Source organism: Hyaena hyaena, unplaced genomic scaffold, assembly GCF_003009895.1.
Source record: "Hyaena hyaena isolate Hyena2069 unplaced genomic scaffold, ASM300989v1 scaffold_39, whole genome shotgun sequence".
Classification (NCBI taxonomy): Eukaryota; Metazoa; Chordata; class Mammalia; order Carnivora; family Hyaenidae; genus Hyaena; species Hyaena hyaena.
The window spans coordinates 1,992,820-2,015,624 of NW_024080671.1; positions in this window are offsets into that span (position 1 = coordinate 1,992,820).

Sequence of the window (22,805 nt, forward strand, 5' to 3'; positions counted from 1 at the left end):
AAACTCATGGACTGTGAGATCATGACCTGAGCCGAAGTCCGATGCTCAACTGACTGAGCCACCCAGGCAACCTTAGTTTTTTTGTTTTTGCTTTTGTTATTTTATTTTAATGTTTATGTATTTATTTTGAAAGAGAAAAAGTGCATGCTAGTGGAGGAGGCGCAGAGAGAGGGAGAGACAGAACCCAAGCCAGCTCTGCACTGTCAGCACGGAGCCTGACGCAGGACTTGATCTCAGGAACCATGAAATCATGACTTGAATCCAATGCTTAACACGCTGATTGATCCAGGCACCCCTATCTCTTTGTTTTAATTTGACTTTCCTGATGATACAAGATGAAGAGCATCTTTCCAAATGCTTATTTGCCATCTCTGTATATTCTTAGGTGAGGTTTCTTAAGATCTTTACTCATCTTTTATTGGGTTGTTTTCTTACCTTTGAGTTTTAATTGTTCTTGGTATATTTTGATAACAGACCTTAATCAGATATGTCTTTTGCCAGTATTTCCTCTCAGTCTGTGGCTTGTCTTTTAAATTTCTTGACAATATCTTTTGCAGAACAGAAGACTATGATTTTAATGAACTCTACTATTAATTCTTTCTCTCATGGATTGTGTTTTTCGGTGCTGTATGAAAAAGGCATTGCCAAACTGAAGATTTTTTTCCCTATGTCTTGTTCTAAGTGTTTCATAGTTTGACTTTTAGATTTATGACCTAACTGTAGGTCTATGACCCATTTGGAGTTAATTGTTTATGAAAAGTATAAGGTTTATGTCTACATTCATTTTTTTCATGGGATATTTACTTGTTCCGGCATCCTATATTTTTATTTAATATATCAAACGCACATTGTTTCCACTTCTCACATATCCTTTACCACCATCATTTTTAAAGGCTGTGTAACATTTCATCACCAATATTGTGCCATAAGGCATATTTACAGAACTATAATTATGCCATCAAAAGCAAGAGCACCATAATGTCTTTGACCTCCTTTGCTACTTACTTGAAAATGCCCGCTAGTAATTTCAAGCACCAACAGTATGACATCTATGGACAAAACAAAACAAAACAAAACACCTTGGTGCTTAATTTTGCTTGTATTCATATTGAACACTTTTATCATGTTTATTTACTAGTTGTATGTCTTCTCTTATAAATTTCTTTTCCTATTTTTGCCCATTTATCTCTTAGTGATTTGCTCTCCTTGACAAACATTCTTCTATTTTTACTAAGGTGTCTTGTTCCTTTCTCATCCTATTTTGTAAAAATAGTGTCTACTCTGGGTCACCTGGGTGGCTCAGCCAGTTAAGCGTCCAACTTTGGCTCAGGTCATGATCTCATGGTTCGTGGGTTCGAGCCCCTCATTGGGGGGCTGCTGACAGCTAGATCAGAGACTGGAGCCTGTTTCAGATTCTGTGTCTCCCTCTCTCTCTGACCCTCCGTTGCTCATGATGTCTCTCTCTCTCAAAAATAAATAAAACATTAAAAAAATTTTTTAAATAAAAATTTTAAAAATAGTTTCTACTCTGCTGTTTACCTTTGTGTTCTGTTATGCTTTTTAATCTGTATAAAATTTAAAATTTTACATAGAAATCTACTGAAATTTATTTTCTTTTTGTGACTTTTCACTTATCCATTTAGAAACCTATTTCCCTTCCATGACTTTAATAAATATTTAATTCTATTTTCATTGTAAAATATACACTTCAGTTTATATATATATATGTATATATATGTATACACACCCATATATACAAACATATATCTGAATTTAATTTACTCTATGGAAGGATTTAAGACACTACATTTTTTAATTTTCCAGTGTGTTGCCATTTATTCGAATATGTACTTCAACGTGAACTCAATGGCATTTTGAATTGGAGTTCACATTTATGTCTTCTTTACTACTGTTGAACTATATTTTAAGCTAAATTAATAAAGCAATGTCTATTTTGGTAAAAACATGAAATTTTTATAAATATCATTTGAATATTTTTTTTACACATTTGGCTTATACACATAACAAAAGTTTGGAAAGAAGTAACATCTGTCCCAAATCTGATTAAGATTTGCAAATAATCATTTTGAGATTTTAGATTGCTTTATCTCATTTCCACTGCTCTTTATTGTACTTTATGACTCATTGACTAAAAGGAAATGCTATTTTAATGTATTCTGCAAACTTCTCAGTAAATAAACGAACAAAAAGCATATATGATTCCATGTCCAGGTGGGGGTGAGGGTGTAATTAATGACAAGACATAAGAGTCTGCTCATATGGCTAGGATAGAAAAAATATACAGCTTAAAAAACAAGATCAAGGGACCATGACATAAAAAACAAAGATTATGAGAGCAAGCTAGAAAGAACCGTAAAAGACATCTGGTTCAACTAATTCATCAAATTTGTAATTAAAATAATAGCAGTGAATGTTAATTTGACATTACAACACAGAGACTATACTAAGTATATTATCTCATTTATTGATCAGAATCGCCTTCTGAGTACTCCAGTTTACAAAGGTGGAAATTTAAGTGTGAGGCCATTGTTCTGGCATGATCATGAAGAAACTAACCTCTGATGAACAAAAGTGGCTTGTCAAAAATTACAGAGTTGTGTCAAGACTATCAATCACCCTGAGATAATGCTGTGGCTGGTATAAGACAGTACACACACACACACACACACTCACATTTTCTGATAAAGTCATGTCATTTCTTAATTTTTAAAAAAATTTTAATGTTTATTTTTGAGAGAGAGAGAGAGAGAGCATAAGCAGGCGAGGGAAAGAGAGAGAGGGAGACACAGAATCCGAAGCAGGCTCCAGGCTCTGAGCTGTCAACACAGATGCGAGGCTCGAACCCAGACTGTGAGATCATGACCTGAGCCAAAGTCAGATGCTCAACCGACTGAGCCACCCAGATGCCCCTCATGTTTTTAGCAGAATCTTTTCTGAGTCTAAGTACCCAAAATATACAATGTACAAATACAGAAAATTATTAATACATTTATATTCCTTTAAAGATCCGTTATTGTAAAAATATTTGTAACTCTCACAGTTGCAACAGAGAGAAGTAAAATAATTAATCATAATTAACTGTTATGCTCAGGCTTTCTTGCCAAATCTGTTTAATGTAATTAGATGGTTCCTTGTGTTCCATTTTGTTGTGATGGGCTCAAATTCTGGCTGGGTTTCGTGTTGTGTCATCATATCCTGTGGTTATTATTGTCATTTTCTCCATTAGGGTAGCTCCCTGAGGGAGTGCCCTATGCCAGGCATATCATTCTATATTTTCTATTCTGTTAATGATGTCAAAGAATGCATCACCACCACCTTCGCTCCCCATGCCAAAATACCGTGAATTGCTCTATCCCACATAGGATTTAGATGGAGAGAAGATCTTAGGCTACAGTGCAGAGCTCCAGAGTATAGAAGCCTGTAGTTCATCATTTGTCTCTCTTGCAAACTAGCGGATCACTTTTGGGCCAAGTTACTTAGTCTTCCTAATTCTCCTTTTACTTGTCTGTAAAATGGGGGTAAGGATTCACAGAGTCTCAAGGACTTTATAGAGAATTACATTTACAGCAGGTAATTGTTTCTCAAGAAATATTGTTTCCTTTCCGAAACAGGTTTCTTTCCATGGAAATGGGGCAGTCCCTGAGATCTTGTTTGCACGGCTGTCATGGATAAGTTTTAATACAAGTACTTCTTTTACCCTAAGTCCTCCTTGAGTATTAACATGGCATCCCTAATTAGGTCTTAGGCTCACTGGGAGAATTAACGGTAAGTACTAGAAACTCACAGAACACAATCTGAGCTTGCATATTAGTCAAGAGAAGGACAGCTATAATTTTCCATTCTTCTCTAGTTGATTTTCCCCTATTAACAGTATTTGTTGAAGATGGAATTTCATAGTAGGAACAGAAGGGGAGGGAAGAGAAGTATTTCAGCTTATGATGGTCACAGAGCCATCTCCGAAGGATTTGGTTTTATACATGCTGGGTGCCAAACGTTGGTCTTCATTCTGAACTTTCTTACACATTCTCTTGGATACGCGGAGCGAAAAGTCGAAGCAACTGCAGCAGATAGATTTTTACAATGGCGAAATATGATGGAAAAGTCTCTGGGCTCATCATTCAGAGAAACCATCTGTGCCAGAATAACTGTCTGTAGAGGGAAAAAATAAATCATTTTCAAAAATCCCATTGCTCCAAAATCTGGTCCCGTGCCACCGTCCCGAGTGCCAACTATTCCATCTGGCAAAAGTAAGTCATGGAAAAGCACAAAAGCAATTTACCCAATTGGCTTGGGCAGAAAGTTTATTCTTCAATTATTTTTTGTGAGTCTTCCCTCCGAGTGTGGTTCAGATAGCTCTGCACGAGGCTCCCCAGCTGGGCAGGGTTCAACTAGGCAAAAACAACTCAGAGTGAGTGGCAGTGAAATTTGTGGTTAATCTCCTTCCTTTATTGTTCCTGTTTAGACTCCCTCCTTCTGAATAGCTTAACCCTATTGCGTGGTCTTCAAAGAGGAGCTTCCTGATAGGATCGTAGAATGAAATATAGAGGAAGTTGATGTTCAAATTTACCGTTATAAAATATCAGGGACCTTTGAAAACATTTAATCTGACAGCCTTGCTTCTTAAATGGGCTACTGTGGTGAATGCAATTAACCGGGCACTTCCTCATCTCTATTCTTTTCTGTATTTTCAGGCAAAGGCTTCATTTTTAAAAAAATTTTTTAAATTTATTTTTGAAGGAAAGAGAGACAAAGCATGAGTGGGGGAGGGGTACAGAGAGAGGGAGACACAGAATTGGAAGCAGGCTCCAGTCTCTGAGTGTAGAGCCTGACATGGGGCTCAAAATCATGGCCTGAGCTGAAGTCGGATGCTTAACCGACTAAGTCACCCAGGTGCCCCAAAGGCTTCATTTTAAAAGGAGTCTACTTTCCTTTCAGTATCTTTGGAAATCAACCAATCCAATGGTTTTGCTGCGTTGATGAGACAATCTATTTCTTGAGAGACTGTCAGTTAGAGGATTTAAATTATAAGGCCCCAAAGAAGGGGTTTTTCCAATAGCAGATCAATCTAGGTACCTTTCAGAGAGTTTTCTAGAAATTTGCTTCAGAACAGCTGAAGAGAGGTAATGTCATTTCAGACTAGGACCCTTGGCTCTGATAGAGGTTTTAACAGGCAAACTTTCAGAGCTATCACCAGCTGGTTATTTGCAATCCATGGAATGCATGTTCTGTACCCCAGAGACATGAATCACTTGTCCAATTAAAAATAGTATTTCCCTAGCAATTATTTGGTGGAGAACGGGAATAACTTGTGGGTGAAATTATGGCCAATTTGCATTCCCATCTTGGAAACAGGCCTGCCATTTTGATGGTATTTACACATATCGATCAGTTTTTCTTTCTGAAACAACCAGCTCCAGAATTAATGATGGTAGGTTTTTCTAGAATTTCCCTAAAATTAGGTCAAGGCTTTCCACGGTGGGAGTTAAATGCATGCTTCTTATTGTGGAATTCAGGGGGGGAAATCAGATGCCGAGAGAGAGGCATATTAAAGACCTGGTCATAAGCAATTCTTCACCAAATTGTATTAGAGTCTTGTTTTGCTTACTCAAGACAAAGGAAATTACTCCACTGGATTATAGCATGGAAATTATCTGATCAATGACAGCCTCCAAATGTCACAATCCACTTAAAACAATCACTTTATCTGAATTATTAGACATGCTCATCCTGTCAATGAATGCCTTAATTTAAAAAAAAATTTTTTTTAATGTTTTATTTATTTCTAGGAGAGAGAGAGAGACAGCGTGAGCAGGGGAGGGTCAGAGAGAGAGGGAGAAACAGACTCTGAAATAGGCTCCAGGCTCTGAGCTGGCAGTCAGCACAGAGCCCAACGCGGGGCTCGAACCCACGAACCGCAAGATCATGACCTAAGTGAAAGTCGGTCGCTTAACCGACTAAGCCACCCAGGCGCCCCATGCCTTAATTTTTCAAATCTTTATTAGCTACCTCCAATGTGTCAGTTACTTGTATAACCCATTGTGATCTAAAGCTTTAAAGTATTCACCACTGTTTGAGAAAGATTCATATAAATGAATACTTGTAAAACAAAGCACGTACCATTGCAAAGGAAACCGAATAGGTCAGCTAATTTTCCTATATAGATTTGATTTCTGCCTTTGGATTTGGGGCATGAAAAAATAAAAAAAAATGGAAATGAGGTTAATTCTAAACAAAGGTGGGAAGATGTAGAAGCCATTGACTTGTGAAAGTTTGGGATAGTGTGGAAAATACATAAATGGTTCAACATGACTGAGTGTGGGAATAAAAGAAGTAAAGGAAGTTAAAAGGGGCCTTCTGTGCTATGTAAAAGTGTTTTCACTTAATTGTCTAGGTTATAGATATTTATGGAAGAATTTTAAGCAAAAAATGCTAGGCACCTGTGTGCGTTTTAGAAGAATGAGGTACAACAAAGAGCTTTTAGAGGGGAGGCAGTGGAGACAGAATAAGATGTTAGACGGTAGGAGTCCCCCCAAAATGAAGACTGGACCTGAAAGTAAAGTTTGGGCAGATGAACCAAAAAGTGTTGGCGAGGATATGTATCATTGCTGATGTCGTTAACAGAAAGTAGAGAACAGAGGAGTCAAAATAGATACTTGTTTTTCATTTAATCTTTGTGCTTTGGCTTGCTTCAACTATGTCGTCATTTCCCTATTAATATTCATTTATGTATTTAGATGGAGGAGCTCTAGCTTGAAACCAGGAAGAAGGACAGCAAATGATGATGTATGGTGTGGGTGGAGAAAGGCCACACTCTCATCTTGGATAACTGTAGTATTTCTTGGATTTCTGTTTGGGAAATCTGACTTAAATTCATTCCTATCATCTCTTACCTGTCCAGTGGCTATTTTAAAATCAGAATATTGGATTTTATATTTGATCTTTTAAATGTCACTGTTCCAGTCTGATGAGACTACTTAGAGTTTCGGTTCTGTTGTGTCTTATGTTGTTTATGTCTTCCACCTTCATGTCACGAGAAGGTGAGGGACACTATTTGCTCATATAGGATTTTCTCTGAGTCACAAATACAACTTTTCCTGAATGACATCAGGAATGCTCTGCTGCTGAACAAAACTAATTACTTCACTCCACTGGGATACCAAGAAACCAATCTGCACTTCCAGCAGTGTTATTCAGGAGTCATAAATCTACTGCAAAGTGCTGTAATTTAGATCAAGGCTACATTGAATGCATCTTGCTTTAATCAATAACTTGTAATTTCCCATTATATCTATAAAAATCTGGGCTGGAAGCTGTAAATGTAGTTCACATAACTGTTGATTGATTATAGCTTGATGTCCTTATGTAAACCTCAAAATGATATTTCTGCTTTCAATATTTGTCTCAGTATGGTGGATTAACATCAGGGAAATAAGGTTATTTTATTTATTTTTTAAAAATATGGTGAGGAATGAGGAGATACTTATATTGTAAGCTTGATCTCACTATCTTCTGATAATACTACATTTTATTAGTTATGTTTTATTAATTAACTAAAAGTAGCTGTAATCAATTGAGTGCTTACTACATGGTAGTCATTAATCATCTAAACTGGTGATTTCAGCTAATTCTCATAACAATGGCATGGGTTTAGCACCATAGGTGGTCCTGGCACATGAGTTGGGAAACTCACGCTTAGAAGGATATGGTACTTTCTCAAGATATTTAGGTAACTCAGTAGATAATTGAACCCACATCTGTGTATCTGTCTACAGAACCTGGATACTTCACTGGATAGTATAATGACATCAGTTAATAATCCATAGGAATAACAAATATATTTATTTTTCAGAGCTTCCAAACTTCAGAAACTTGAAAGCTCAAAGTCCAAAGTCTGACAAACACAAGCTAAATTCACATATGAGCAGGGAGTGGGATAAAACTAGCTCTTCTACTGTGTTTAAAAAAAAAAAGAAAGAAAGAAACCAGTGGAGTTCAGCCACATAAGTTTTCCAATTGTAAGAAAGACACTGGATTTTCTATAGGCAAATGTGCTTCCAGTTGTTGACGTTATCTCAGTTGGTTGGCTAAGCTGGACACTCTTTTGAGACCTTGTTCTTTATTTGGTCTAAATTTGATTCAGTGTGCATCTCAGCAGGGATTTGAAACTACAATACTTAACAGATCACTATTTCTGCTCCTGAATGCATTCATAGGTCTTTACTCCAAGAGTCTGAGATCTGTGGAGTGTTTCTCAGATTATACCCTTTCCCTGTTGCTGAAAGGGGATTGGTGTGCATGGTATGATGACTTTGTGGCTACTCATGGGCCAAGTGTCCACAAATGGTCTTCACTATTTTACTTGAAGCTGTGTCTTATAACACAAGGTCCATAAATATGTCAGTGCAAAAACAATGTCCAAAGCCAAAAATATAAATCTTATGCATATACCTTTTCAATAGCTCTTTCTTTTTCATCTCTCCTTTGGAGCAAATAACCAAAACCTTATTGGTGTTCTTTACTTTCAATCAGTGTCTGGGAAATTGCAGCACGTAGAAAGAAGACAACAGATCAATACCCATGTCCCCAAGCGCAAGTTTACTTCAGTTAAAACCACAGGATATTTTACTATTTCTAGTTTTTCTTGTAAAGGGAGAACTTGAAAGAAATGTTCTCCACCGCTGTGTACCAAAGAGGAAATGATGTTGAGAAATTGCAGGCTTTTGAGGCGTTAAGCAATGAGCTGTGCAGAAAAATAAATAAATAATTTCACAAGGGGGAAAAAAACCTCCTTGGGAATTGAAATATATTAGACAATGCATCAAAGAGGTAAAAAAAGAAAAAAGAAAGTCAGGTAGTTTACAATAAGATCGAGGGAGATAAAGTCCTGAATGCCTCACTTCTCGTGATTAAAAAATAAGGAGGCTACAGGGGGCTGTGGATTCAACGTAGTTCTTAAGGACAAACGGAAAAGTGTAAGGAACAAAACAAAATAAAGCACTTCAGTGCCCTGGCCTTATTTTCATCTGCTCACATTGCCCCCACCTGCTCCAGTTTATCAAAGTCGCTCCAGTGTCATGTGAAGGACACTCTTGTTGCATTGGCTTTCCCTTTGCAGAGCCATGTGACATGTTGGAGAAGTTTCAGCCTGTTCTTAGCTTCCCTGTGTGACTTTGGAGCTACATTCCTAACACTGAAGATAGACTTTCTTCCCTCAAGTTTTCCTCATAGATTTATACGTTCGCTCTTTTCTTTTTAAAGCAGGAGTGGGGCACCTGGGTGGCTCAGTCAGTTAAGTGTCCAACTTGAGCTCAGGTCACAATCTCACTACTCATGAGTTCGAGCCCCACATCAGGCTCTGTGTTGACAGCTCAGAGCCTGGAGCCTCTTCAGATTCTGTGTCCCCTCTCTCTGCCCCACCTTCATCTCTGTCTGTCTCTCGAAAATAAATAAACATTAAGAAAAACAATACATACATACATACATATATACATAAATAAATAAAGCAGGGGTGACTTTAACAGGTCCTCAGATCTGCATTTTTCTCACACACCCAGAATTTGCTTTGGTAAAGACAGCCAGGCAAGTCAGGAAGGAGACCACTGAACACCTAAAGATGTCACACTGTTGTCTTCCTACTGGTAGGTTTTGTGTCTTGAAGGATTACAGAAATGAGGACAATTTGATCGTCACACTCAAAAAGAGGACAGAGTTTGTTCTTCAGAAATAGCAGGGAATAAATGGAAATTTATGGACAAGAGTCATAAAGTCAGGTCTCCATTCACAGCTTTACCTTAAATTGGGTGACCTGAATCAAGCTACCTTATCTCTCTGAGCTTTAAGTTCACCATCAGTTAAAAAAAAGTACGTCAACTCTATCCAACAAGCACCCCATTCCCCATCAGACTTATATATAGCTGTAGATATAGCGTTCATGTACATCACATATATAGAGATACGTTGACATCAGGAATCAGGGTTTCTTCCAAGATTCTAGATTTAATTGGGCAGTAGGTGAAGTCCAGACACTAAAGAAATTAGTACTGGGGTGGGGCGCCTGGGTGGCTCAGTGGGTTAAGTGTCTGACTTCCGCTCAGGTCATGATCTCACAGTTTGTGAGCTTAAGCCCCACATTGCTCACTGCTGTCAGTGCAGAGCCTGCTTTGGATCCTCTGTCTCCCTCTCTCTGTCTCTCTTTGTCTCTCCCTGGCTCGTATTATTCATCTTTATCTCAAAAATAAATAAACATTAAAACTTGTTTTTAAGAATCCATATTTACAAAAAGCTATCCAAGTGACACTAGTGAGGAACCATGGTTTAGAACCACTAATAGCAATAACATCTAAGGAACCCCCATTCTCCATCTACAGAAACTCTGCTTAAAATAATTTTAGGGGGTTTTATGCACAAGGCAATAAGTCAGAAGAAAAGAAGATGCAGAGGAGAAAGAGGGGAAGGAGGAGGATAAATGTAAATCTTTATTCTTGATCTTCAGATCCTCATAATCTGCTAGGGAATACCCAACAATATCACTACTGCAATAGCATAGGTTACGTTTAGTTAAAGTTTATGGCCAAATCCTTAAAAAATAGATGTGAAATAATCTATTCATAAGAGTTTATAGAAAGAGGTGGAAATCAGCAGGAATTAGAATGAGGGCATGAAAGGGGCGCCTGGGTGGCTCAGTTGGTTGAGCATCTGACTTCTGCTCAGGTCATGATCTCACGGTTTATGGGTTTGAGCCCCGGGTCAGGCTCTGTGCTGACAGCTCAGAGCCTGGAGCCTTTTTCTGATTCTGTGTCTCCCTCTCTCTCTGACCTTCCCCTGCTCATGCTGTCTCTCTCCCTCTCTCAGAAATAAATAAAACATTAAAAAATTTTTAAATTAAAAAAAAAGAATGAGGGCATGAAACAGATGTGTGGGAGGACAGGTAACATGTGTTTATCAGGTGTGAGAGAATGTGCGCTAGACATTCTATACCCTTCCTGGTCCAGATCCATCATGGAGCGCTGTGCCCCTGAGCCTTTGCACATGTCAGTCTCTCTGCTCACACCACTTCTTTATCACCTGCTCTTAGATGTCATTTCCTATTTGTATATTTTCCTACCTTTAATATAGATCTAATTACCCCTCATTTTCATTGCTAAAGTACCTCTTCGTATTACCTTTTTATTGCCCACTAGATTTCATGACAGTTGTTTTCAAATCTGTATCTTTAAAGCTTTTTAATTATGTACTTGAACTTTCTCTTTTATTGTCAACATGTAACACAGTATCTTACACAGAGAAAATTACCTTTTTAAAACATTTATTTATTTATTTATTTATTTATTTATTTGGAGAAAAAGAAAGACAGAGAGCACGCATGTGCAAATAGGAGAGGGCAGAGAGACAGGGAGAGAGAAAGAATCCCAAGCAGGCTCCACACTCAGCATGGATCCCCTATGTGGGACTCAAACTCATGAACTATGAGATCCTGACTTGAGCCTAAATTAAGGAGGCTTGGGGGCACCTAGGTGGCTCAGTTGTTGAGCATCCAACTTCAGCTCAGGTCATGATTTTGTGGTTCACAAGTTCAAGTCCCATGTCAGGCTGTGAGCTCTCAGAGCCTGGAGCCTGCTTCAGATTTTGTGTCTCCCTCTTTCTCTGCCCCTCCCCTGCTCCCTCTCTTTCTCTCTCTCTCTCTCAAAAATAAATAATACACATTAAAAAATTTTTTTTTAAATGAGTTGGAGGCTTAACTGACTAAGCCACCCAGGCACCTCTTACACAGAGAAAATATCCTCGAGTTAAAGTAAGTATGGGCAGAAGAATAATAGCAGTAAAGATTTTTACTTGGGAATGGTTAGGAAATAAATAAGGATGCATAATGAGGATGGAATATAAAATTTGTGCATTCTGCGTAGTGTCACACTTGAAGACACAAATAAAGGGAACTAATTTGAAGTTATTGCACTTGGAATTCTCCGAGCAGGAAAAAGCAGAGTTGGAGGCATGATTGGAAAGGGAAGAAAATAAAGATGAGAAATGTTCAAGAAATATCAATAAGAATTGAGAACTAGAGATGAATTAAGAGTGCAACTATCCTTCGGACAAAATTGTACGCATATCTGAAGCACATAAAGAGAGGATGGGGTATCTGTATGAAGACATTTTACAGGCACTGGAGGGGTGAAAATAGCGACTGAATTTTGCAAAGGAAGCTGAGACTGGAGGTGGGGCTCTGAGAGCTGTTGACACAGGAGGATGACTAAAGATACAGAAACTAATAGAAATAGAGAATATGAGAAAAATGAGTGGAGGGTTAAGCATCTTTGCAAAAGGACTTGAGGAGGAAGAAGAATCACCATGTGAGACAAGAAAAGGGAAGTCAACAAGAAGAGAAACAGTTAAACTGAAAAACAAAAACAAAACAAATTTGTGTTTGTTCAAATAAACAGAATACAAAAATAAATAAATAAAAATAGTTCTAGATGAACCCAAATTCTACTCTAGAGAGAGAAAGCAAAATCACTAGGAAGATAAAAGTTAATTCCTGTCCATTTTTTCCCAGCTTCCGTCTAATTTGGAGGTTCTCAAAGGGGGAAAAAAGAAAGAAAAAAAAAAGGGGAAGAGAAACCAAAAAAAAAAAAAAAAAAAAACCAAAAAAAAAAAAAAAAAAAAACCAACAACACACAACCAACAACATGGTATTAGAGGCTAAAAGGAACAGAGAGAGTTTCTAAAAGGAACAAGTGGCAAAGTGAAAAAATTCCCAGAGAGAGAAAATAAGTTTAGAGAGAATGCTGTTGTTAGTTTTAGCTAAAAGAAAGTTCCAGAAAACTCTTGAAAAAGCTGCAGTTTTTGTGCAGAGGGGAAAGCAGCTAGCAGGAAGGAAGGCAATCATGTAAATCCACTGAGTAAAGGAATAACGGAGAGAGTTGAAATGAAGGGTTGAAACAGAAGTGAATTATTTTTCAAAGGAATGGGATGACATTTATCTGAAAATAACTAACAAAATAAGCATTTTATTCCATCAATCTATATGTCTGTTACATTGTTTATACCACATGGTCTAAATTATGGAACTTCATAGTAAGGCTGGAAACTTGTGTGTCCTCCAACTTTGTTTTTTTTTTTTTTTCCTCCAATTGCTTTGATTATTGTAGGTCTTTTACATTTCCACATACATTTTGAATCAGTTTTTCAGTTTTCACCAAAAAAAAAAATCTAGGATTTTTATTGGGATTGTTTTGTTTTCTTCCTTCATTCCTTCCTCTCTCTCTCTCTCTTCCTCCCTTTCTTTCTTTTACTTTATTTATTTTTGAGAGAGAGCACATGAACAGGGGAGGGACAGAGAGAGAGGGGAACAGAGGATCCAAAGCAGGCTCTGCACTGACAGCAGAGAGCCTGATGTGGGGCTTGAACTCACAAACTGTAAGATCATGACCTGAGCCAAAGTCAGACGCTCAACCAACTTAGCCACCCAGGTGCCTCAGGATTGTTTTCAATGTATAGACTGAATGGAGGAGATATGACAACTTTGCTAATCTCAGGTCCTCCAGATCAATGAATATATTTTCCCACTTGCATAGTTTATTTTTAAAATTTGGCTTCTCACATCAATGTTTTGTAGGTTTTTTTTAGCATATAGATATTGCACATCTTCTTTCAAAACTATTCCTAAATATTTCTTGATGTTGATGCTACTGTAACTTTTGATGCTATTGTCATTTCAATTTCTAATTGTTCATTGTTATATAGAGAGATGCAATATATAAGTGCCCATCCTCCAGCATTGCTAAACTCACTTCTTAGTCCTCGTAGCTCTTTTGTAAATTCTCTGGGGTTTTCTATGTAAATTATTATGTATTCTGTAAAAAAAATTCTGTTTTATATCTTCTTTTCCTATGTATGTATCTGTATTTTCCTTGTTTTATTTAAGTGGTAGAATCAGTAGTACAATATTAGATGATGTTTTCTTTATCTTGGAAGCATTACATTCAGTTATTCACATTAAGTATGATGCTCCCTGTAGGGTTTTGTAGGTGTCTTTTTCCAAGTTGAGGAATTTGTTTTTAATTTGCTGAGAATTTTTATAGTGAGTAGACACTGAATTTTGTTGAGTGTTTTTTCTGTATACACACACACACACACACACACACACACATACACACACATGCACATGCTTTGCTTGAAAGCCTAATACATTGCTTTTGTTAATATTGAACCAACTTTGCATTCTTAAGATCAACACTAATTTGTCCTGTTGTGTTATTTGGGTTTGTTGTTGTTGTTGTTGTTGTTGTTGTTGATGGATTCAATTTACTAACCTTTTGTAAAGGATTTATATCACTAACTTAATAGAAGATACTGCTGTATGGTTTTTTTGTTTTATTTTGTTTTTGTAACATCTTTGGTTTTGTTAATAGAGAGATACTGGCTTCATAAAATGAGCTGTAAGTGTTCTCTCTTTTATTTTCTACAATTTGTATTATTACTACTGATTTTCACTATTTGGTAAAATTTGCTGGTACAACCATCTGGGCCTCAAGTTTTCTGTGGGGAAATACTTTAAGTTATGAAATGAATTTCCTTAATGGATACTAATCTATTTCTTTTTAAATGAGCTTTGCTAACAGTGATTTCACAAAATATGTCCATTTCAGACATGTTATCAAATTTCTTAACATAAACCTTTTCTTCATAATGTTCTTTTAAATTTTTAAAGTTGATAGAGTATGTAGTGATAAGCAGTTTTTTGGCTCTAATATCATTAAATTATACTTTCTACATTTTTTATCAGTATTTGCTTTGATCTCTTAAGACAGTTTTTGGTTCCATTAAGTTTTTGACTGTTTATCTATTTTCCTTCCTTTACTCTGAATTTTGCTCTTTTTTAATATTTTCTTTTATCTAGAAATTTCTTTTATTGAAGTATAACTAATATATAGTGTTATATTAGTTTCAGATGTACAATATAATCAACAACTCTACATGTCACTCAGTGCTCATCATGATAAGTGTAATTTTAACCCCTTCTATTATTTAATCTATCTCTTATTTTTATTATTCTTTTCTCATTATTACTTTGGGTTTAATTTGCTCTCTTTTTTTCAAGTTTCTAAGAGGGAAGCTAGACCATTGTTTTGAATCTTTATTATCTTCTATAAACATTTATTGCTACAAATATCCTTCTAAAACACTGCTGTAATTGAATCCCACAAATGTTGACAATCTGTATTTTTGTTTTCATTCAATTCAATTCAGTTTTCTAATTTTCCCTATGACTTCTTATTTGACTCATAGATCATTTATCTTTCTCTTATTTATTTCTAGTTTAATTCCTATGCAGTTTAGGGGAAATATTTTTTATGATTTCAATTCTTTTAAATGTTAAGAATTTTTTTAATGTTTATTTATTTATTTTGAGAGAGAGAGCAGGGTAAAGGCAGAGAGAGAATCCAAAGTGGGTTCTGTGCTTACAGTGCAGAGCCTGACGTGGGACTTGAAACCATGAACTGTGAGATTCTGGCCTGAGATGAATTCAAGAGTAGGATACTCAACTGACTGTCCATCCAGGCGCTCCTGTTTAAAACATTGTAAGATTTGTTTTTGTGGCACAGAATGAGTTTTACCTTTGCAGATAATTATTTTTTTAATTTTTAAAATTTATTTATTTTGAGAGAGAGAGACAGAGAGAGTGAGCAGGGGAGGGGCAGAGAGAGAGGGAGAGAGAGAATCCCAAACAGGCTCTGCACTGATCGTGCAAGCCAGGCACAGGGCTTGAGCCCACGAACCGTGAGATCATAACCTGAGCTGAAACCAAGAGTCCAGGTGTCCCTGTGGATAATATATTCTTAAATTATAAGTTATTCTGCTACTATTGGATGTAGTGATCTTTAAATGGCTATTAGGTCAAGGTGGTTAATAGTATTACTCAGATCTTCTCTATCTTTGTTTATTTTAAACTTGTTCTACCAATTTCTGAAAGCGGTGTGTTGAAGTCTCCAATTATATTTGTGGGTATGTCTATTTCTCTTTTTAGTTCTATCTGTTTTTGCTTCATATATTTTGAAGCTCTGGTACTAGGTACCCACATATTTAGGACTATTATCTCTTCTTGATTTATTTAACCATTTATCATTATATACTGTTCTATTATTATTATGTTAATAGTCTTGGTTTTTTTTAGAAGAGCTTTGAGTTCACAGCAAAATTGATCAGAAAGTACAGAGTATCCCATATACCCTTTGTCCCTATACATACATGGTCTCCTCCACCATCAAAGTCCTGCACCAGAGTGGTTCATTTATTATGTGTTGTCTCTTTTTAAACCTGGTGATACTTCTTATTTTGAAATCCACTTTTCTGATATCAGTAGAGCACTCTAGCTTTTTTTTGATTAATGTTACATACTATTTTTCCATCTTTTCCTATTCAAACAATTCATAAGACTTTCTCATAGACAACATAATATTGAACTTTGCTTTTAGTTTACCTGACAGCCTATTTTCTGTTGGAGGTGTCTGTATATTTAATGTAATTATTGATAAAATATTTGAGTGTAGTATCTTGCTTTTTGATTTCTATTTCTTAACTGTTTTCTTGCATTAACTTGTAAAGTATAGTTTATAATTAGTTTTCATTGATGTATTATTTGTCTTCTTGTATATGTTTGTGGTTACAATACTTATCTTGATCTTATCACAATCTCTTTGCTAATAGCATGCCACTTACCACATATTGTAAAAATCTTACACTTCCATTCCTCCCCACACAGTGGTTAAGCCTATTTTATTTAGACAACCAATCATTTTAAAGAAGATTTAAAAAATTTTTAATGTTTTTATTTCTTTCTGAGAGAGAGAGAGAAAGAGAGAGAGAGAGAACATGAGCAGGGGAGGGTCAGAGAGAGAGGGAGACACAGAATCCGAAAAAGTCTCCAGGCTCTGAGCTAGCTTCCAGCACAGAGCCCGATGCAGGGCTTGAACCCACGAACCACGAGATCATGACCTGAGCCAAAGTCAGATGCTTAACCAACTGAGCCACACAGGAACCCCTTAAAGAAGGTTTTAAACAGTGAGAAATAAACAAAACATGATTTTTTTCCTTTAATTATTTCTGGTGCTCTTCATTTCTTTTTTTTTTTTTAATAATGTTTACTCAAGTTTTTTTGAAGTTTATTTATTTATTATGAGAAAGGAAGAGACAACACAAGTGGGGAGGGATGGAAAGGGAGGGAGGGAGGGAGAGAGAGAGAGAGAGAGAGAGAGAGGGAGAGAGAGAATATCACAAACAGGCTCCAAGCTGCCAGCATAGAGTCCGTTGCAGGGCTCGAACTTATGAAACTGCAAGATCATGACCTGAACCAAAACCAAGAGTCAGTATGCCTAACTGACTGAGCCACTTAGGTGCCTGACTCTTCATTTCTTTTGTACAGGTCTAAATTTTATTCTCATTCTACAGTCTTTCTACTAGAATAATATCTATCAACATTTCTTATGGCACAGACATGCCAGCAATGATTCTCTCTGCTTTTGTATATGAAAAAACAAAGGCTTTATAGATTCCTCAGTTTTAGAAGATATTTTTCTCAGTTTAATACTTCTGGGTTGAACTCCCCCCCCCCAAGAAAAATTTAAAGATATTTCTCTATCTTTAAGCTGACTTATTTAGTTTCTGCAATATATCTATTATTATTTTTATCTGTGCTTTTCTATATGTAATAATTATTTATTCTTGTGCTATTTTAAGATGATCTCGTTATAGTTTTGAGAAGTTTGGCTACGATATGTCTGTTATCTTTTTACTTGTTCATTTTTAAGCCACTTGGGGTTCACTAAGATTCTTCAATCTGCGATTTGATTTGTTTTCTTAAAAGTGGAAAATTCAGCCCACATTGTCTCTTCAAATATCTCCTCATTCTCTCTCCCTTTTTTCCCAGTTACATGTACATTCAACAATTGCATATTCCCTAGTGCTCTGGCATGCTATTTGATATATTTTTTAAACTGCCTGTGTTCTGCCTGTTTTGATCATATCTGTGACTCATCTTCAAATTCATTGAAACTTTTATCTTTAGCATCACATCTGTGATAAACTCATGGATGTTTTCATTTCCAATATTATGTTGTTTATCCTCCATGCTCTCAGTATTCACATTTGGTTCTTATTATACATTCCCATCTGCCCCAGCATGTTTCCTACCTTTTCCATTCAATATTTTAACATAAGAATAAAGTCTGAGCAGTGCCTGGGTGGCTCAGTTGGTTAAGCGTCCGACGTCAGCTCAGGTCATGATCTCACAGTTTGTGGGTTTGAGCCCCAAGCTGGGCTCTGCGCTGACAGCTTAGAGCCCGCTTCAGATTTCTGTGCTTTCTCTCTGGCATCCCCTACCCTTCTGTCCCCATCTCATAAATAAATAAAACATTAAAAATTTTAAAATAGGAGCGCCTGGGTGGCTTAGTCGGTTAAGCGTCCGAATTTCGCTTAGGTCATGATCTCGCAGTTAATGGGTTCAAGCCCAGCATCAGGCTCTGAGCTGACTGCCAGCTCAGAGCCTGGAGCCTGTTTCAGTCTGTGACTCCCTCTCTCTCTGACCCTCCCCTGCTCATGCTGTCTCTCTCACTCTCTCCTAGAAATAAATAAAACATTATAAAAATTTAAAATAAACTTAGTTTGCAAAATTCCCTGGTAATCCTCACACAATTCTAATCTTTGGATTTGGTTGACAGCTTTATTGATTCTTTCTTTCCTTCCTTCCTTCCTTCCTTCCTTCCTTCCTTCCTTCCTTCCTTCCTTCCTTCTCTCTCTCTCCTTTTCTAGCCCCCTCTCCTTTCTTACAGTTCTTGTTTGAATAGTGTGCACTGCTTATGTGTAAAAGTAAAGAGGGAGACAACCAGCATGTATGGCCTTAAATAAGCACACTTGTTTTTCTTTCTGATTCTTAGTATGGGCAGTTGAGTCAATCCAGCTGGTAATGAAGCAGATTTTGCTAGCATTCCTGCCCCTCGACTATGATCTCCAAACTTTACCTAGTATCTGTGGAAGGGGAGCGTTCTACTGTGGGAGGGATTTTCCTGTCTCTCCCCAAAGCAGAGGGATTTGTTCTATTTCTTCCCCAGCAGTACCACTGCCCGAGACCGGTGGAGGGCATTCCTCCCTCCCGTAGTGCCCCTCCCACAGCTGTGGACTATGCTGTTCCCACCTCGGGGGCAGACCTCTTGCTTTTACCCCTCAGTCAAAAGAAGTGTACTTGGCTTTGTCCCTCAGTAGCTGATGGCCTTTGTTTTGTTTTTCTCTCAGAGATGGTGAATCTGTGTCTGAACCTTTGGGGCAGAAAGGTGGCCTGCTTCTGCCCCCATGACTTTCAGCATTTATTTTGTATGAGAGAAATTTCCAAGAAAGCAGGTGTGGCTTCATGCTGAGTGCTACTGAAGGGGGCTCTCTCAGGTAAGTCACTTGCCTTGTCCCTGGTGCTTCTCAGGAACACCAGGAGAGGTCTGTGAAAAAGTGATTGTGGATTCCCTTCAGGTCTAGGGCTCCCGGGCATTTTAAACTGTCCTGTTAGCCCATAAATTTGACTTTCAGGAATTTGCTAAAATTTTGGTTGTTTTCTTCTTCCCTTCCTTCTATATTCAGCCCCAGGTGAAACTGATCTTTCTTTTGTCCTCAGAGTGGCTGTTATTCTTTGGGAATCACTTCATTTGGCTGCTGTGTGACCTCTGTTTTCTGATAAGGTCAAGAAAGGTAATGATTTTTTAAGTTATCTGGCTTTTCCCCCTCCAGTTTTAGGGTGGGATCAATAGCCTTTTGTATATTCCTTCATCATAAGCAGAGGCAGAGCCCAGGATTTTGGGATCCACTTCTAAAGTTTATATTTGGAAAAAAAAATAAAGTTTATATTTGGTAAGATCTGTCAGACCAGTCAGAGTTTACCTTTATTACTTTGCTGTCTGTGTGTGTTTTCAATTTTATGTTTAATCTCTCTTCCACATTCTAAGAAAAAGTAAACATTATAGTTCTTTAAAATTTATTCATCACATTGTGTTCTCCAATGTAGCTGGATTCCTTTTTCCTAATGGTTCACCAAAGACCTCAAAACAATTTATTAAATAGATCAGTTTCCCCCAAGTATTTGGCTCTTACAACTTAATATATACTAAATTCCTACATGTATTTCTTCCCCTCTGTGTTTACACAGATGTATGGCATGATAGGTGTGGTCAATTGTCTGCAAAGATGACTGCCAGTAATTCTTCTCATTCTTATATGTGGGTGTTGCTCACCTACCAAGAAATGGAGACTATTTCCTCTTCTCTTGAGTATTCTCTGACTTGAGAATTGCTATGGTTGTTAGAGGTTAGGAGTTAGATACACGACTCCTGGGCTTTGGGTTTAAGAAGCTTGGCCGACTCTGCCTTTGCTTGCTTAGAGTCTCGATTTACCATAACTAAATTTGGCTACCCTGCTAGAGAGACAAGATGGAGATCATGACCTTCTGAAGAGTAGAAGCCCACAGGGAAAGGAGGACCCAGAAGATGAAGAACCATGAGGAAAGTGAGGCCTCGTTTTCCCAGTTGAGGAGAAGGAAAGCTCTTTTGGATCTTCCAGCCCAGACTGGGTCCACCTGACCAAGCCTAGCTATCAACTCAGGGAGCAGAAATAAGCTTTCCTGGATGAGCCATGGCCACCAAAGTTAGAAATATGTGCCAATTAAATGATAGTTGTTTTAAAACACTACATTTGGGGATGGTTGTTATGTACCAATAGATTACTGAGGAACACTTTAGGTCATGTCAGTTAAAAACAATCCAGGTCATGTTGCACTTCCGTTGAAAGTGTGAAAAAATGAATGAATTCTAGGAAATAAAAGAGAATTGGATACATATATTACTAATTATGGGGGATTTGCTGGAGGAATTCAATAGGAGATAAATCTACCACTCAGTACTAATGAGAGCCATAGAAAATGGACAATATTTATTTGTAAAAGACCGATCAATGCAAATGTTGGAGTACAGTAATATTAAAATAACTGTTAACAACAAATTTTAGGACACCTTGAGGCCATTGCATTTACACTCGGTCTTTATGTCCTTTATTGTCAGGGACGTCCTTTTTCAATGTGAGATCCCGAGTAACAACCCACTTGTTCTTCAAGTGGAAAATGATTACAAGTGTGGGCATTTTTCTCGGATGAGACCCTACTGGCTGATCACAGATGTCAGGCCTTATTCTCACAGTAATTGGGTTGGGTCCATTCACTTGCATTCAACCTGACCTTTTTCCAGACCAACGATGTGTATATTTAGAATATCAGGCAAGATGGCCACCAGGGCAATGAAAGCTGTCTGAATCCCTGTTAGAGACTCCACAGCACTGAGGGATGGACCAAAGACCAGAGTTTATGAAGGCAGGTTGAAGAACGTTAACCTTTCTCTCTCCCTATTGTGTCTACTGTTGAAATTAGACAGCAGCCCTTGCAAGGCAAACCCCAGGCGGCAGCTGTCAGCACTGGACATCTGGCAGCTGAGCTGTGCTTTGGCGCTGACTCACCTTCTCCACCCCCAGCCCAGCCCGGAACTTTCTGAGGCCGAGTAGCACAGATGCCTGTGTTCCATGTATCGGTCTTATTGCAAAGCAGCCTCAGAGACATGAAGGGAAGAATGATGTTATGGGAGGAAGGGTTGTGGGGGGAGATGTCTCGTGAGACGTGTTCTGTGCACAGAAGGTGGGGTGGCTGTGATGTTTGACAACACTCAGGAGTTATTTCACATTTCGAAGCCTGTGATCAGATCCTGTTCATTTATTCTACCTACACTGACATGACAGGTACACTGACTTATAATGGAAAATTTTCTACCTGGTCTTTTTATGATTTCAGCAAAGATATAAACATCCTCGTTTTTCACAAGAGAATAAAAACCGTTAAACATACATCCAGTGGGGCTTTGCAGCCTTTCAAGTGGAGCATTAGAAGCCAGTTTCTGCTTTGGAGTCTAAATCTTTTAAACCCAAAAGCTGCCACTCTGAGGTGATCCACTTTTCATGTTCGTGAAAGCCTGGGTGAATCTTTAAAAGTAATAAAACTTGAATCGTCCCACTGGGGACTAGGAAATGGGTTTCAGAGCAAGTGGATTCATTCAACTGCAATCATGTGAAGCTTAAAGAGAAAGCAAGGGAGGGGAACCGACAAGAAGATGAATAGAGATGGCATGGCTGACTTGAGAGGAATGACCCCTCTCTCTCCCCCCACCCCACCCCCGCCACAGGCCACCCCATTTGATATAGTTTCCTATGCATCTATGAAGAGAAACACAAAGAACCGTACCATTGAAAGGCAAGTTCAGGTAAAACACCCACAGCAAAACTCTCTCAATGATCACAACGTGTGCATCTTCTATTTTTTAATACAAAATGAGGAGAGCTTTGTGTGAGACCAAGACCTATGGCATTGCGGTTTTCTTTTTTAATTTTAATGTTTATTTATTTATTTTTGAAAGAGAGTGAGAGTGAGCACAGAGAAGAAGCAGAGAGAGAGGAGGGAGACAGAAAATCTGTCAGCACCATGCCTGACATCGGGCTCAAACCCACGAACCATGAGATCATGACCTGAGCCAAAATCGAGACGCTTAACAGACTGAGCTACCCAGAAGCCTCTCTCATTGTACTTTTCTGATAAATTATGTGGATAAGGAGGGTAAAATAAAACAAATTATGGTGCTGCAAAATTCTCTAAGAAAATAAAAACACAAAGTGGTCTGAGATGTAGCTCATACATTTTGAGGTTGGTTTTCTGTCAT